A 15,906-nucleotide genomic window follows, 5' to 3' on the forward strand; every position below is an offset into this window, starting at 1 on the left:
ATTACCAACAGCTATGCTTAAACTGAATCCTTTTTCTTCTCTACTAAAACGTGGTCAAATTCTTCCTGATATTCTCCCTAGGGCTTCACCTCCAGTTCCTACCTGGCTTGCCCCCATAACCAAGAACTTTATGGAATACTAGTCTAAATTCTTGCCTAGCTCTTTTCCTGCTCTAACAGGTCTCCAGTCATTCCATTACTTCTCCATTTCCCAGATATTCCCATAACCTTTTCTTGACCAAAATTTGGCACTCCCACACTAATCAGCTGATTCATCATCTTTTTGGTATCTATTCTCCTGAGCCTTTGGCCCATGGCCCGTGAACAACAACAGGATTCTCTTTGCTGCCTCCACCCACTTCTAGTTAGCAGCAGCAGCCATGGCACCTGCTGTATCCAGCCTGCACAAGTTCTAGACGGACTCATGTTCTGGCAACTTAAACTCCTTTGACTTCTAGGGGTGTTGGTCTTTTAACACCTGGATAAAAAATGTGGGTGGAGAGAATATATGGTGAGTCATTGCACATCAGGCACTCCCTGGGGACAATAAATGCCTCTGGTAGACAAGTTTCCAGTTACCTACCCACACCCACTGTCACTAGAAGAAACAGTTTTATATTTTACATGTCTTACCTACTCCACTTCAGCCTACCACCACATAGATATCTGACCAAACACAGAAAAACCATTGGGTTACGTGACCTGACTTCAAATGATAATCTAGGCCAACAGTTTGCTCCTTGCTGATCATTAGAATCACCTGTGATGACTTTTAAAACGTTACCAATGGCCATGCACCTCCGATAAAGATAAAATTTTGCTGTCCTGGTGTAGATGAGCTATATTATTTAAAATGCCTTCCCTCCTCCAAGTGATTCTAACAGCATTGAGGAATTGAGAACAGAAAACTATCTAAAACACACAGTTCACTGTGTAAATTAACAGACTTTAGGAAACTCTAGCTCAGGAAGACAAAGTTCCAACTGACTTTATTGTTTGTTTTAAGAGCTACTTCCAAAATCCATTTATCTGAACAACAGAATACTCAGCTAGCTCTCCTTACCCCTTCTTAGGACAATGGGTCACTTTAGTAGGCTTATCAAAAGACTATTTACTCTGTAAGACTCTGAGAAATCCTCACGTCACTGTGTTGACCAGCCCTAAACTATTCTGTCATTAACTTGTCCAATCTAAAGTTGGTTCCAGATTGAAAGACTTATCTTAACATATACCTCCAAATCCTCAAATTCATCCCTTAAATCCATCTCTCCCTTTTAAAATGCTGCTAAGACTGTGAAAATATGGGCTCTCTTATTGTAATAAGATGTTTATTTATTACTGGATTTGCTTTATCAAGAGGTTGTTCTGGTGGTCAATGAGTTATCTTAATGGAGTTATCTTAACTCCATTCCCGGAGTCGGCAATAGATAAAACCACTCATCTGGTTGAAGCAGATTGTCTCTCTGATTTAAGAGCTCCAAGACTGTTGCTAGCTGAAGGTTGCCCCGGACCTAAGAAATAATGATGCATATCCAGAGATCACAGTCATACTGGATTATGTACAAGATAAATATGCAGATAAAGCTGGATAGCACAAAAGAGAACAGAGAAAAATTATGCAGAGCACAGTGGCAGTGGGAGAAATGGAGTGGTCTCTGAGAGTTAGATTCCTTAGTAACTGGCATTCCAGTTCTATTCTCAGTGAGGTCTGAGTATAGTACCTTATTTACTTACTTGGAAATCCCGGTTAGTGCCTGTGGTGTCAGAAAAAGGCAGGGAAATTCTGTTGCGTTTTAGGCTTTTATGTTCTTACTTTTGCTATTTTATCAAGAAAGCTTAGTTGCCAACTGGCATATCAGGAAGGAGATAAAACCTAGGGAAAATGGGTCAGGAAAGTAGAAAGAAAGCTAGGTCATCTCATGGACTCCATTCCTTGAAGTGCATCATTGATGGTCTGTGTCTTATAAACCATCAGGACCTGAAAACCTGGAAAAGAGTTATGCCCAGAGCTGCATTCAACAGAAGTGACTGAGGACCTTTGCCAGCTGCTGATTGCTTAGAAAAAGCTGCAGAATCAAACATCCAGTAAAACTGAGAGAATTAACTACTCTCCCTGTGCTTCAAGCTTTCATAAACCAAAATAAATGTGTTTTTACCTGATAAGTCAAGGGGTAAGTCCCTCTGAACTGGACCCGAGTATATTAGAATATCCCATGTTGAGAACAGAAGAAAGTGGACCCACTCCCTCCCATCATGAAAATTATTACTTATCCGCCGGGCTCGGTGGCTCAGCCTGTAATCCCGCGGCCTTTGGGAGACCGAGGTGAGTGGATTGCCTGAGCCCGCGGGTTCGAGACCCGCCTGGGCAGCGAGACCTCATCTCTACAAGAAATAAAAAAAAAAAAAATGAGCCGGGCGTGGTAGCGCGCGCTTGTAGTTCCAGCTACTCGGAAGGCTGAGGCGGAAGGATCGCCGGAGCCCAGCAGGTCGAGGCTGTGGTGGCCGGGAGCGGCCACTGCATTCCAGTCTGGGCGACAGAGTGAGACTCCAACGCAGAAAAAAAAAAAGAAAGAAAAGAAAATTATTACTTATCCATCCCTTATTTAAAGTAGTTTCCATTCCTTGCAAAAAAAAAAAGGTATTACTATAATAATAGTAATCTCATTTTTATAGGGCATGTAGAAGCTTCTAAGACACTTAATTAATATCGACTATATTGAACTTTAAAATAACCCTGGAAAGTAAATGCACTAATCTCTGATTTACCAATGCCTAAACAGATGTTTCATTTTTACAACTAATGCCAAGCTTAAGTAACTTGCCCTAAGTCTGGTAGCAAGTTGAAAGCAGAATAAGTCAAGTCAGCTTCTTTATTCTTCATAGTGCCATCTAAACCTTTTTAGAACAGTTTATCTTATTAGGACTGAAGTAGGCAGGAAAATGGTTCCTAAAGAGAACATAGTCAATGTTTTTGCATTTCTTCCACGGCAGTTCCTAAAGCCATCTTATGAGAGGAATCTGCTGATTATTAGAATTATCAGTGATGATTTGTAAAACTTTACCAATGGCCATGCACCTCTCCTAAAATTATGAAGACTAAGGTAATTTTATTGTTCATGGCTCAAAAATGCCCCAAATGCTTTTAATCTTATGAAACTAAATAAATGGAACATTTCAGCTTTAAAAGGAGAAACAAATAAAGAAGCAAAAAACTTTATTATTGTCTCTCAATTATTGCAGCTGCCTTCAATAACTGCAGAAATAACTAAATTAGTTTCAGATTTCAAGGAAATCAATTTTCTTTCTGTCTGGATGCTTTTTGGTCTCAATCAACATTATATTATTTTTAAATAATGAATTTAATACTAAAACAATTTTTGTAAATCGGAAGAAAAAATAGCATAAGTCTACTTTTAACTTGTATTTATTGGAGTTTTTTACTTATATTCATTACAAGTACAAGGTAATTATAAATAAAGATTATTTCTAATTTTATTTACCATTTAGTGTTACTACTCAAGTTTATCATCATCTAGCTAATTTTATTTTTTTCTGAAGTCTATAGAATAATAAACAGCTAGAATTAATTAATAGCAATAGGGAGTAATCGACTACCATTTTTAGATTATATTCTTTCAGTAAATTATCCACATGGAATAATTATAAAGATATTTGCTTTTCTCTCAGAACACAGCCCAGTAACATTAAGCTTTTAGCAGATCCAATGCTTTCTTAGTTTGTTTTTGTTACAAATTCTTATGGCTTTAATAGTAAAATATTGGCACAGTAATGTGTAAACTGTGCATATTTCTGTGCTATTTGAAAGCTTTCAGAGATTTGTTTGCTATGAAAGCTTTATTCATTCATTCATTGACCTCAGCAAAATGGACTATCTATGGACACTGTTAAGCAAACTGACATATCTATTCTTGAGTGTCTAGCCATCTGATGGGTCCTATTCACTTGTTCAATCATCAAACATGATAAATGTTTGAGAAACAAAAACAAACAGATCAAAGTTCTTGGCCTGAAGAATTAAAGGAGAAGGCACACATATAAACACCTATTTGTAGGAACGTGACACTTAAATTTGAAAACACAAAATAGTCATAACTCACTTAAGGTTCTTTGAGAGGAAGCCATGCTTAACATTGTTTGGATAAATTAAGAAAGACTAATTAGGGAGTATGAGTTAAGTTGAATTTTGAAAGATAAATAGTAGCAACTAACACTTAACTGAGTTCTTATGACAAGCCAGACATGTTCTAAGCCTTTACATGTATCGATTTATTTAATACTCTCAACAATCATACGAGTAAAGTGCTATTATTATCCCACTACCTCAGTTAATGCTCATTTTAAATGTGGGGAAATGCAGACTGATTAAGTAATTTTCCTTGTCTCACTTGGTCAGGTAACATAGGAAATTAAATGATATTTTTCTTATCTCATTTTGACTGAGGTCCCAATAAGATAAACATCAGTTAAAAGTATAAATCAACTCCTTTCTATCAATGCAGTTGTATACATAAAATGATACCTGGTCTATAGATAGTGTGGTTAGGGATTTGCAGAGAATTTTCTTTGGAAGTATGTGTTGAAATTCTAAATCTACACCCTACCAATATGTGAGGGAAGAGAGGGGTTTCAAGGACATAACCGAAAGCTCAGAAACTTCCTTCCCATAACCAGAAAATATGGAGCGCTTTGCCTGCCTCACTCCTAAGAAAGCCTTATCCAGTTTAAAGTAGGAAATCTGAAGGGTAAAAGCAGGCCTGGCTTTCATGATAGAGCCTGGAGTGGGTTTCTGCCTTGGGATCCAGCACCTCACCCTGCGTAAGGAATGCTGAACCTTTCCAAGGGTCAGGTAGAGGTCATATGAGAAAACAACAACAAGGGTCTTCTTGGTTCTGTCAGTTAGGGCTGCCTGGAGGGGCAAGGAGACCTCAGTGAAAAAGACTGGATGTGTAAGCACCATAGCCAGGTGCTGAAGAAGGAATTACAAACACCCACCTGAAATGGAGGTGTCAGGGTGATTTACGAGAGAGGTCCAACAAGGAATCTCCACAGAAGTCACAAAAGCTTCACCAAGAGAAAGATTGGACTGTCAGCCCACACACATAGGAGCAGCAGATTTATTCATCTGTCAGCTTTGTTGATTGAAAAGTCACCCAACGAGTATGAAATGTCCTATCTCTTTGTCTTTCCTTCTTTTCTTGCTTACCTGTAGAAAATAAAAACTGAAAACAACTAGTGAGTAGGTGAAAAAGCCGTCAGGGAGGGAGCAAAGGGAGGAAGGACTTTGCCCTTCTCAGCTCACCCCTCACCTCATTGAAGGCCTCCAGCCTGAAGAGGACCTGAGCTTGTCCAGGAAAGCAATTAGCTGAAACATCAGGATCAGGATTTTATCGAGTGTCTTGGACAGGACACAGTTTCCAAATTCAGACTGTGTTTACACTTAAAGTAAGTTAGAGACTATAACCTAAGAAGAGATGCCATGGGGTCTGTGGGGTGTCATCTAAGGCCCCCAGAGACGTGCTCTACTGATAAAAATTTGAAGGACAGTGGGAGGCACAATGTAGTTGTATTTCATTTATGTCTTAAGCTTCGCATAAGAAATATAGTAGTAAAAATTAAAGTCATCATTTTCAATTCATCTCTCAAAAATAGACACATCTTCAGATGTTCTCCGGGCAATGTCAAATAATAATTAACGATGAATTTCCAGCTTTCTGTAAGCTTGGCTTTTCTACCTAAAAATGCTCTTTACCAGAGAATGAATCTTGAACACAACTAGTTTTAGAACAATTCCCATTAGGTCTTTTTTCATAGTTTTGATGATTCACTTAATATCTCAGCTATAAAGTGTGTGAGGGGAGGATTATTTTGAAGAACAAATGACAAGAAATTTGATAGTGTTTACAATGAATGATTAATACATATGTCTTTATATTTCTTCCTAACATGAATAAAAGAATATTGAATTAAAAAAATAAAGGGAAGAACAAGTGCAGTAAAAAATTAGAGTTTAAAATACACTTTATTCACACGACACGAAAGAATACTATATACTGTTCACTGAGATATATGTATATATACATGAATATGAGATATATTTGTTTCTTTTTAATTTAATTTTTATTTTAGATTCAAAAGGTACATACGCAGGTTTGTTACATGGGTTTATTGTGTTATGACGAGGTTTGGGCTTCTATTGAGCCTGTCACCCAAATCGTGAGCAGGGTGCCCCATAGGTCAATCATGAGCAGGGTACCCCATAGGTCATTTTAAAACCCTTTCCGTCCCACTTTTGGAGTCCCCAGTATCTGTTGTTCCCATCTGTATGCTCATGTGCACCCATTGTTTAACTACCACTCTTAAGTGAAAACGGTAATATTCAGTTTTCTGTTCTGTGTTAATTCTCTTAGAAATTACCCTCCAACTGCATCCATGTTGCTGCAAAGAATATAATTTTGTATTTTTTTATGGCATAGTATTCTGTAGTGTATATGCACCACATTTTCTTTATCCAGTCCACTGTTGATGAGCATCTAGGTTGATTCCAGTCTTTGCTAATGTGAATAGTGGTGATAAACATACGATTGTAGGTGTCTTTTCACTAGAACACTGTATGCTCCTTGGGTATGTACTCAGTAGTGGGATTGCTGGGTTGAATGGTAAATCTATTTTTCATTCTTTGAGAAATCTCCAAAATACTTTCTCCAGAATTTGAGCTGGCTTACATTCCTACCAACAGTGTAGGAGTATTACCTTTTCTTGCAATCTTACCAACATCTGTTTTTCTTTTACTTGGTATGAGATGGTACCTCATTGTAGTTTTGATTAACATGTATCTGATAATTAGAGATGTTGAGCATTTTTTCATATGTATGTTGGCCACTTGTATGTCTTCTGAGAAGTGTCTGTTTATATCCTTTGCTCACTTTTTCTTTCTCGAATTGAAGTCTTACTCTGTTACCCAGGCTGGAGTGCAGTGGCATGCTGATGGCCACCCCAGTGTCAACCCACTGGGTTCAGGCAATCCTTCTGCCTCAGCCTTCTTAGTTGCCAGAACTACAGGCGTGTACTACCACGCCCAGCTAAGTTTTGTTTTGTTTTTTGATTTATTGTAACCATGATCTCTCTCCAAGTTGTCCAGGCTGTTCTTAAACCCGTTGGCGCTGGCAATTCCCTCACCTTGGATTACAGGCTTGAGCCACCACATCCGACCCTTTGTCCACTTTTTAATGGAGTTATTTTTTTTTCTTTCAATTGGTTTAAGTTCCATATAGATACTAGATATTAGTCCTTTGTCAGATATATAGTTTGCAAATATCATCTTCCATTCTGTAGACTGTCTATACCATTGATAATTTATTTTGCTATATTGAAGCTCTTTATTTTAATTAGGTCTCAAGAGTCAATTTTTGTTTTCGTTGCCTTTATTTTTAAGGACTTGTTCATAAATTTGTTGCCTGGACTGATGTCCAGAAGAATGTTTCCTAGGAGTCCAGCTTCGTTCTTCAATATATTGGTTAGCCAGTTTTCCCAGCACCATATATTGAATAGAGTGTTCTTTCCCCAATGTTTATTTTTGTCAACTTTGTCAAAAATCAGTTGATTATAGGTGCACTGATTTATTTATGACCTGTTGGTTATAGGTGAAAGTTCTCTATTCTGTTCTGTTGGTCTGTGTGTCTATTTTTGTACCAGTATCATGCTGTTTTGGCTACTGTGGCCTTGTAGTAAAGTTTGAAGTCCCATAATGTGATGCTTCTGGCTTTGTTCTTTTTGCTTAGGATTGCTTTGTTTATTCGGGCTGTTTTTTGTTTCCATCTGAATTTAAGTATTAGTTTGTCTAGATATGTGAAAAATGACACTGGTAGTTTAACAGGAATTGCACTGAATCTTTAGATTGTTTTGGGCAGCATGGATATGTCAACAGTATTGATTCTTCCAATCCGTAAACACAGGATGTTTCTCCATTTGTTCATGTCCTTTTTTATTTCCTTCAGCAATGTTTTGTAGTTCTCGTTGTCGAGATCTTTCACCTCCTTGGTTGGATGTATTTCCAGATATTTGAGATATATTTGTGAATGTGGATGGGGAAAGTAGTTAAAGAAGACTTCAATTTTAAATAGAAGGTGTTCATTTTTTAAACGAAATTGGCAAAAACATTAACAGATATTAGTACTGCATTGCAAGAACTCAGAAATATGTGTCATTCTTTTTATGTTTTTGTGGCTTTATTAACATATTTTTATAAAACACAGAAACACATATATATGTATAGAAAATAAATGTTATAGTACAGGACAAGCTGCAAAAACCTAGATAAACATAAGATAATAATATTCAAATATACTGTAGCTTTTAATCTTGAGGTTTAAACTGTGTTAAAACTTTGTTTACATTCCCTTATAATAAATGACAACTAATAGCAAAAACCCTAAAATATATGTTTGAAGTCATCAACAATTGGTCAATGAAAGTATGGTCTTTTAATTACAAAGTTTAATATATGGTCTGTGGTTTAATCAAGCCTGAGAGTCTGGCTCATGCAAATGATAATCCAAATTTCTAAGCACGGTCCTCTATTTTTGAAACCTCTTTCTGAGCTCAAATAATTGAAAGGGTCTACAATTTCAAAGTGAATTGCATTTTCTTTTTTCTCTTTGTAATAATAATATGTGATTTTTAAATAATCCATAATACACTAGAGTTAGGTTTTAAAAACTCAGAACAACCCATAATTCTACTTCCCAAGGAAAAATTTATTTCAAGAATTTTTTAAATAAATATATAGTTGGTATTATTGTTTCATCATTTTGTTCTTATTTCAGCTTGGGTCTATGTCACCAAATAAACTTAAAAGCATTTTTTTTAACTATGATATTCCAGCAATGTTGACACCATTGCTTATCTTACACCCTCTTATTGATGAACATACAAATTGTTTTCAGTTTCTTACTGTTGCATATAATACTGATGAATATCATTATTTATAAATATTTCTATATGTTACCTTTTTTAGAATAATTTTCTAAGGATCTCTAATTTTTGGATTTCAGAAAGCTAACATTATCAACTAGATATCATCTTTCTTTGAATCTAAAGAAGTGCTTTTAAAGACATTACTATTTTCCTAGTGAAAAGTATTAATAGTCTCATGAAGAAAAATCACTAAAAGATATGAGTAGCCTCATATAAATTCAAGTCAATTTTTACCATCAAACGAGCTATGAAAAACCTTTGAACTTTGGAAGTGTAAATAAAGGAATTTGGTTCCATACCCACTTATACTCCTTTCTAGAGTGGATGAAAATGACAATTCATAGAATTTTCTCTTTTTTTAAAATCAGTCTTCAAGAAGATTTTATCACAAAATTACTTTACACTTTTCATTTTGCAATTTCTCTCTTCAGTAGTCACTATGAACTGTAAATTATTCCAACACTTAATTTCTAAGAAATTAAATATCTTCCTAAAAATGCTATATAATTTCCATTACATAAGAATGTCAGAATATCTTTACTTTATCACACAAAAAACTACACTTAATAATTATAGCATATTCTTTATTTGTCATCTTTCTATAAAAATGGTCAAGTTAGCCTTACCAGGAAATTATAAATAAAATGAACACAAGTTTTAATAGACTACTGATTAGACTCTTATGTTGTAAGTATTTCTAGAACATGATATTACAAATTAAGTCAATAATTCCAAAACAACAGTTTATTAACAAAAAAGTACAAAGAAGTACAAACGGCACCCCATTTCTCCCCATTATGGTCTATCCCTCTCCCTTTTAGTCCATGACATGGACACCTTGTTAACCAAACTAAACTGAGGTACATGGAAATACTCAGCTTATTAAGTTTTGCTTTTTGCACTGATTTTAAATCAAAGCTACTCACACATTTAATCTTGCTAATATTACTTCAATTTCTTCAAGAATGATTCCATTACAATTTATTTTAACAAATCTAAGGTTTTTTCACACTTCTCTTTCTATAGGTCTGAAATACTTCTCTGAATCTTGACAAACTCCAGTATTTTGTGATTTCTCTCAGTGTTCCTTAAAATACCAATACAGAAGGGGAGATTTAGTAAGTTGTCATGTTGAGTAAGTAATGCTCATTTTGCTTTTTCTTCTATGACTCCTCAAGACAGAACATGGGTGGTGCTGCTCACCAAAGGTGCTAAAAGTCTTGTGTAGTATGTGTTAGAATGTGTTAGATTATATATGTTTTTAAGTGGTAAACGCCAGTCTTTTGGTTTGTGGAGGGAGCCTGGACAGAGCTTACCACTATACTTTACTCCTCACCTACAACTATTCTCATAAAGAACATGAGCTCAGTGTTAGACTAGGCTTTAGTGACATAAGGGTGCTATACCAGTAATATATTTTGGGGGGAGCTGGAAAATTCAGATGACCACTCACTAAACATATAAAATCATCATTCCACAAAGATTTTATTCACATTAAACTTGCATAGTAGCAAAAAAACAACAACATAAAACTAAGCCACATATCAAATAATAGTATACAATAGAGATTTTAATTTCTCAATGGCATTGGAAGTATTTCTATAAATAACATTTACAATTCTAATGTTAGGATTTTCTTTTTATGTTTTTAAAGATGTGGAGTACAATTCGAGGTTAGGTACACAAATGGCCATTATAGAAGTAAAATTTGGGCCTCATTTTGGTCCCACCTGGTTTGAGGTAAGATACCCTCATTGATGAAGTGTGCTCCTCCCCTCCCTACCCTGACAGTTTCCCACTACTGCCAATCTCTTTCTTACAGTATGAAAATTCTTCAGGGTCTGCTTATGAGTAAGAGCATTTGGTACTTAGTTCTTTTTTTTCTGTGATACAACACTGAGTATTATAGACTCTAAGTCTGTCCAAGTTGTTGCAAAGTTCATAATTTTGTCCTTTTTTTTAACTGCATAATATTCCATCATGTACATATACCACATTTTAAAAATTCAGTCCACGTTCAATGGGCAGTGTGGCTCCATATTTTTGTTATTGTGAATAATACTGCAATGAACTTGCATGTGTGCAGGTATCTTTTTCATAGAGTGATTTGAGTTCCGCTGGATATATTCCCAGAAGGGGGATTGCTGGGTTGTATGGAAGGTCGATTTTTAGATCTTTTAGGAATCGCCATACTGTTTTCCACAGAGGTTGTACTAGTTTATACTCTCATAATAGTGTGGAAGCGTTTCCTTTTTCCCACATCCTCTCCAGCATCTGTTGTTTCTTGAGTTATTGATGATGGAGTGCTACAATTGATTTTTATCAGAACACATTCAAAAATGTGTAACATAATAATTCATATTAATTATGCACAAAAAAGCACACCAGTTGTCATTCCAGCATGACCATGTCACTCTATGTTCTAAAAACAACCCCCCAAACCTGAGTCCCATTCATTCTTTTTTTTTTTTTTTTTTTGAGTGGAGTCTCACTCTGTCGCCCAGACTGGAGTGCAGTGGCCGCTCCCGGCCACCGCAGCCTCGACTTGCTGGGCTCCAGCGATCCTCCGCCTCAGCCTTCCAAGTAGCCGGAATTACAGGCATGCGCTACCACGCCCGGCTGATTTTTTGATTTATTGTAGAGATGAGGTCTCGCTGCCCAGGCGGGTCTCGAACCCGCGGGCTCAGGAAATCCACTCTCTCAGCCTCCCAAAGGCGTGAGATTACAGGCTGAGCCACCGAGCCCGGCTCCATTCTTTAATTATGCCTTTATTCACGCTGCTTTATTATATTCAAACAGTCACTGTTACTGCTCTTCACCACAACTTTCGGGTTGATGTCACTCCCTGCTTGCTGGCTGTCAGGACTGGGAGATGCCCTTCTCCCAGACTCACCTTCTTCCAGATGTCTTCATAATTTGTTCCAAAAGAGCCATAGAGCTTGAATGCAGCCTGGTGGAGTTCTTGAGCATGTTTTAAATCGTGGTTAAGCCTTTAAATATCCCAATGATTTGGGATACTTGAAATAATCAGCAAGCATGGCAATGAGGTAATCGGTTATGCTTAACGATTCTTGCAGCTCAACATCTGGTTCAATCAGATAGGCAAGTGTCTCAGCTCCTTCAGCTCTCTCCTCTAGCAATCTCTCCTTACTGCAAACAAGGCAATACAAAACAGTTGTCATCCATCTGAATTGCTCCAGCTCTACACATATAAGTTAAACATTTTGCTGATGTGAGCTGCATCTTAATGGGCTTATCTCTTTGTAACATCTTCACAAAAATCTGTGGTAACAACTCACCTTCAACCAAAACATTTACCAGGGTCATTGATACTTAGGAATTTTCAAAAGCTAAAACTGAGAAGCATTTCAACGCTTGCATCCAAACATTATAGGACAGAAAGTTTAGTAGGTGAGCAATATTCTGAACGGCGCCAGGGTTAAAATAAAATTGCTTGATGAATTGGCCCTTTACACTAGTGTGAAAAGATCTGACAAATGTACTCCTGGGTATAGCAAGACCTGTTGAGCAGTGCCATGAGGAGTGATATCTCTGTGGCATACTGGAATTGAAGGAAGGAGAACATAGAAACAAGGAACATGTACCGAAGCTCCTTTGGAGTGATAGGACTGGTGAAGATGGTACGAAGGCATTGGAGGCAAGCTTCAACGAACTTCAAGTCTGGGGACAGAAGTCCTTGCAGTAAGGCAGGGATAATATGGCAGTCCAGTAGAGACTTGACATTGTTTTCAGCACCCATAGCAAGACTTCCCAATACCACTGCACATTCAGCTTTCAGCTCCATGCTTGTGGCTTCTTGCTGAAGCAAGTACAACAATTTTGGAACAGCTCCTGACACTATGAGATTAGCTTTTTGCTTCTGTTTCCAATTACAGCATTTTTCATGTCTTACTTGCATGACACCTTGCAGAACTCTCTGGAGATCAGGGTGAAACAGCCTGTCAATGTAGTGGCAACTGCTAGCTGTTACTTCTGAGAAGATGCTCATGCAGATTGGGGTTTCCAGCAGGAACACCATCTTCAGAAATTTCAGCTGCTATTGTTTTTACAATTTGCCTATTTGATAAACAAAAATATAATATTTAAAACTTTCAACACATTTTTATATGTTATTTGTTTATATTTTCTTTCTTTTGGCATTCCTAATAGGAATGCATTTTTCTCTTTCACAGTTGAAGCAATCATCTTAATCGTCTTATTAATTTCGTTAGAATTTTTACATTAATGATATTAATACTTTTTAATATATGTTGAAATCTTTTCACAGTTCCTTATATTTTATCCTATTAAGATTTATTTGGTTATGTTTGATAAAAGGGAGGAATTTTATATTCCATTTTACCTAATTAAAAATGGAGCCATTCTGAAGAATTCAATCTTGGGCTATTTTGGTATGTATGCAAACCACAGCCCTCAACTGCTTTGATTTTTAATCAGTTTGATGGAAAAATAATGTTTAATAACAAAATTTGAATACACAGATGTAAAATACAGATGTCAAATCCTCACAACTCAGCACTGTTTACACATATTTGTTTATCTTGTCAACTCAAATTATACTTTATGTTTTGCATAGATTTGATTCACCTAAGTATGATAACAATACAAATTCCAACCTGACTCAAAATATCAAAAATCAGTATTGATCCTCTCCTTTCAATCTCTACCTTCAACTTGTTCTAATTTTTGCATTTTCTGTTACTGGTAATACCATTTGACTAAGATTTTTTTTTTCCAGAAGCAGATCCTGAATCAAAAACGTGAGGGCAAGTAGCACGTTTGGAAGGTGATCCCAGGAAGAACTGGAAGGGAAGTGGGAACATGAGAGAGAGAAGGGAAGGAAGCTAGTAAAGTTCTGGATCATGTTACTACTGTAGGCAATTGAGGCTCAGTCATACAGGGAAAATCCCACAGAATGTAGAACATGTCTTGGAGTTTTACTACCATCACGTTCTAACTTTGCTTTTCTCTCCATTACTTCCACCACATCCTAGTTTTGGTTTATAGTACTATTTCTCCAGACAATTGCAGTGACTATTTTACTGATACTTCCTGACCAATGGGTACAGAGTCAACTCACTTAATAAAATGGATTTGTATGTCCCAGTTTAATCTGTGAATATACAATTGTCATGTGCAAAAGAGCTTCAATAGATTGCCATTCTCTATAAATAAATAGAACCCAGACTCTGGGAATTGTAAGCCTCCAAAAATTGCTTTCACATCTCTTTCCCAGATGTATCCTTCTGCTTCTATTAACATATGTTGCTCGAAAACTAAGCAATTTTTCTGTTTTTCAAGCATGTTCCATGTTTCTAAGTGTGTGCCTCTTGTCAAACTCTTCTCTCTCTGCAATGTCATTGTCTCTTCTTCCATATCATTCTATTGAAATCCTACTTATTCTACAAAGTTCAGATCAACTACTACCTCTTCCATGATTTTTCTTGCTACCTCCAAGCTGGAAGTAACACGTTCTTTTGACGCCATTTATAACACTAGTCACCTTTTACTCTGAATTGTGTTTGTTTCTATATCCCCTAGATTGTATTATTTGAGGATAGGGCATGCTATCTACTGTATTCTCCATTGAATTAAGCAAGTCCTTTGCACATAGCAGACACACAAGAGACACACATAAAATTAATTTAATTATTTAGAATCTTACTTTAAAAAAAGGAACTTAGAAATAGCAAGTGTTATTTTCAAATACATGAGGAGATATCAAGTAAATGAACTTAACTTTTTTCTACTGTTCTCACAGGGGATGATGAAAACAAACTGATGAAAGTTCCAGGGAGCATGGAGGTTAAAAAGAAACTTTTTCTGAATTATTTAGGGAGTATATCCACTGAATATTTGTTACTTTTTAAACTATTTTTTAATAGATTTTTTTTTTTTTTAGTTAATTTATCAATTGAGAGTATTGGTACATATAAAGACTTCGAGTTTCTGGGTACACAGTAGTGAACAAAATATATAATTCTTGTCTTCATGGAACTTACAGAGTATTTAAAGAGAAAGATAAACATTGAACACAAATAAATATATACACTGTGGTCAATGCCATAAAGGAAAATGACAATGTTCTCTGAAATAGATTATGAGAATAACTTAGAATTAAAAAGGAAAAACAAATATCTGAGAAAGTACCATTTTAGGTTGACACCTGAAGTTAGGAGAGAGTTCCAGAAAATGAGATTATCATATAAAAATGATCTGAGGTGGGAAAGGTCTGGGCAAGTTTAAGAGAAAGAAAGGTGTTCAGTTAAAAAAAAAAGAAAGAAAAGAAAAAAAAAAAAAACAGCTAGACCTTGTAAAAATTTAGCTCAACTGCAGTTGCAGTGAGAACTCATTGAAAAATATTAAGGTAGGCAGAGTCATGATTATATTCACTTTTTTAAAAAAGATCAAAATGTCTATTGATCACAAAAATTGTGTTCTTATAAATCCACAATAGCTAATTCAAAAGTTATTTTTAAAAGTTAAATTCTTGGCCGGACTAGGTGACTCAGTCTGTAATCCCAGCAGTTTGGGAGGCCGAAGCAAGTGGATTGCCTGAGTCTGCAGGTTCAAGACCAGCCTGGGCAACTTGAGGAGACATTGTCTCTACAATAAATAAAAAATTAGCTGGGTGTGTTAGTGCACACCTGTAGTTCTGGCTACTTGGAAGGCTGAGGCAGAAGAATCGCCTGAGTCTAGCAGGTCAATGCTAGGGTGACTGTGAGTATGCCACTGCACTCTAGTCTGGAAGACAGAGTGAGACTCCAACTAAAAAAAAAAAAAAAATTAGCCTCTTTCTTAAAGTTAAAACAACATAGTCATACATATTAAAACAAAATAAAATTATTTGTGTATATTAAATATTATGGAGAAACATAAGTAGATGAATTAT

The 15,906-nt window shown here is 36.2% G+C and overlaps 1 pseudogene across 1 annotated transcript; it reads right to left on the minus strand.

Annotated features, from left to right (window-relative positions):
• Window positions 1-1,393: 1,393 nt before the first annotated feature.
• LOC103274068 lies at window positions 1,394-13,032 on the minus strand (annotated as a pseudogene). The gene is made up of 3 exons (XR_505235.1): window positions 12,599-13,032; window positions 11,887-12,468; window positions 1,394-1,510 (listed from the first exon to the last, which is right to left on the minus strand). The product of XR_505235.1 is annotated as an armadillo repeat-containing protein 8-like (transcript).
• Between the last annotated feature and the right edge of the window lie 2,874 nt (window positions 13,033-15,906).

Source organism: Carlito syrichta, unplaced genomic scaffold, assembly GCF_000164805.1.
Source record: "Carlito syrichta isolate Samal-C Ts95f unplaced genomic scaffold, Tarsius_syrichta-2.0.1 Scaffold314364, whole genome shotgun sequence".
Lineage (NCBI taxonomy): Eukaryota > Metazoa > Chordata > Mammalia > Primates > Tarsiidae > Carlito > Carlito syrichta.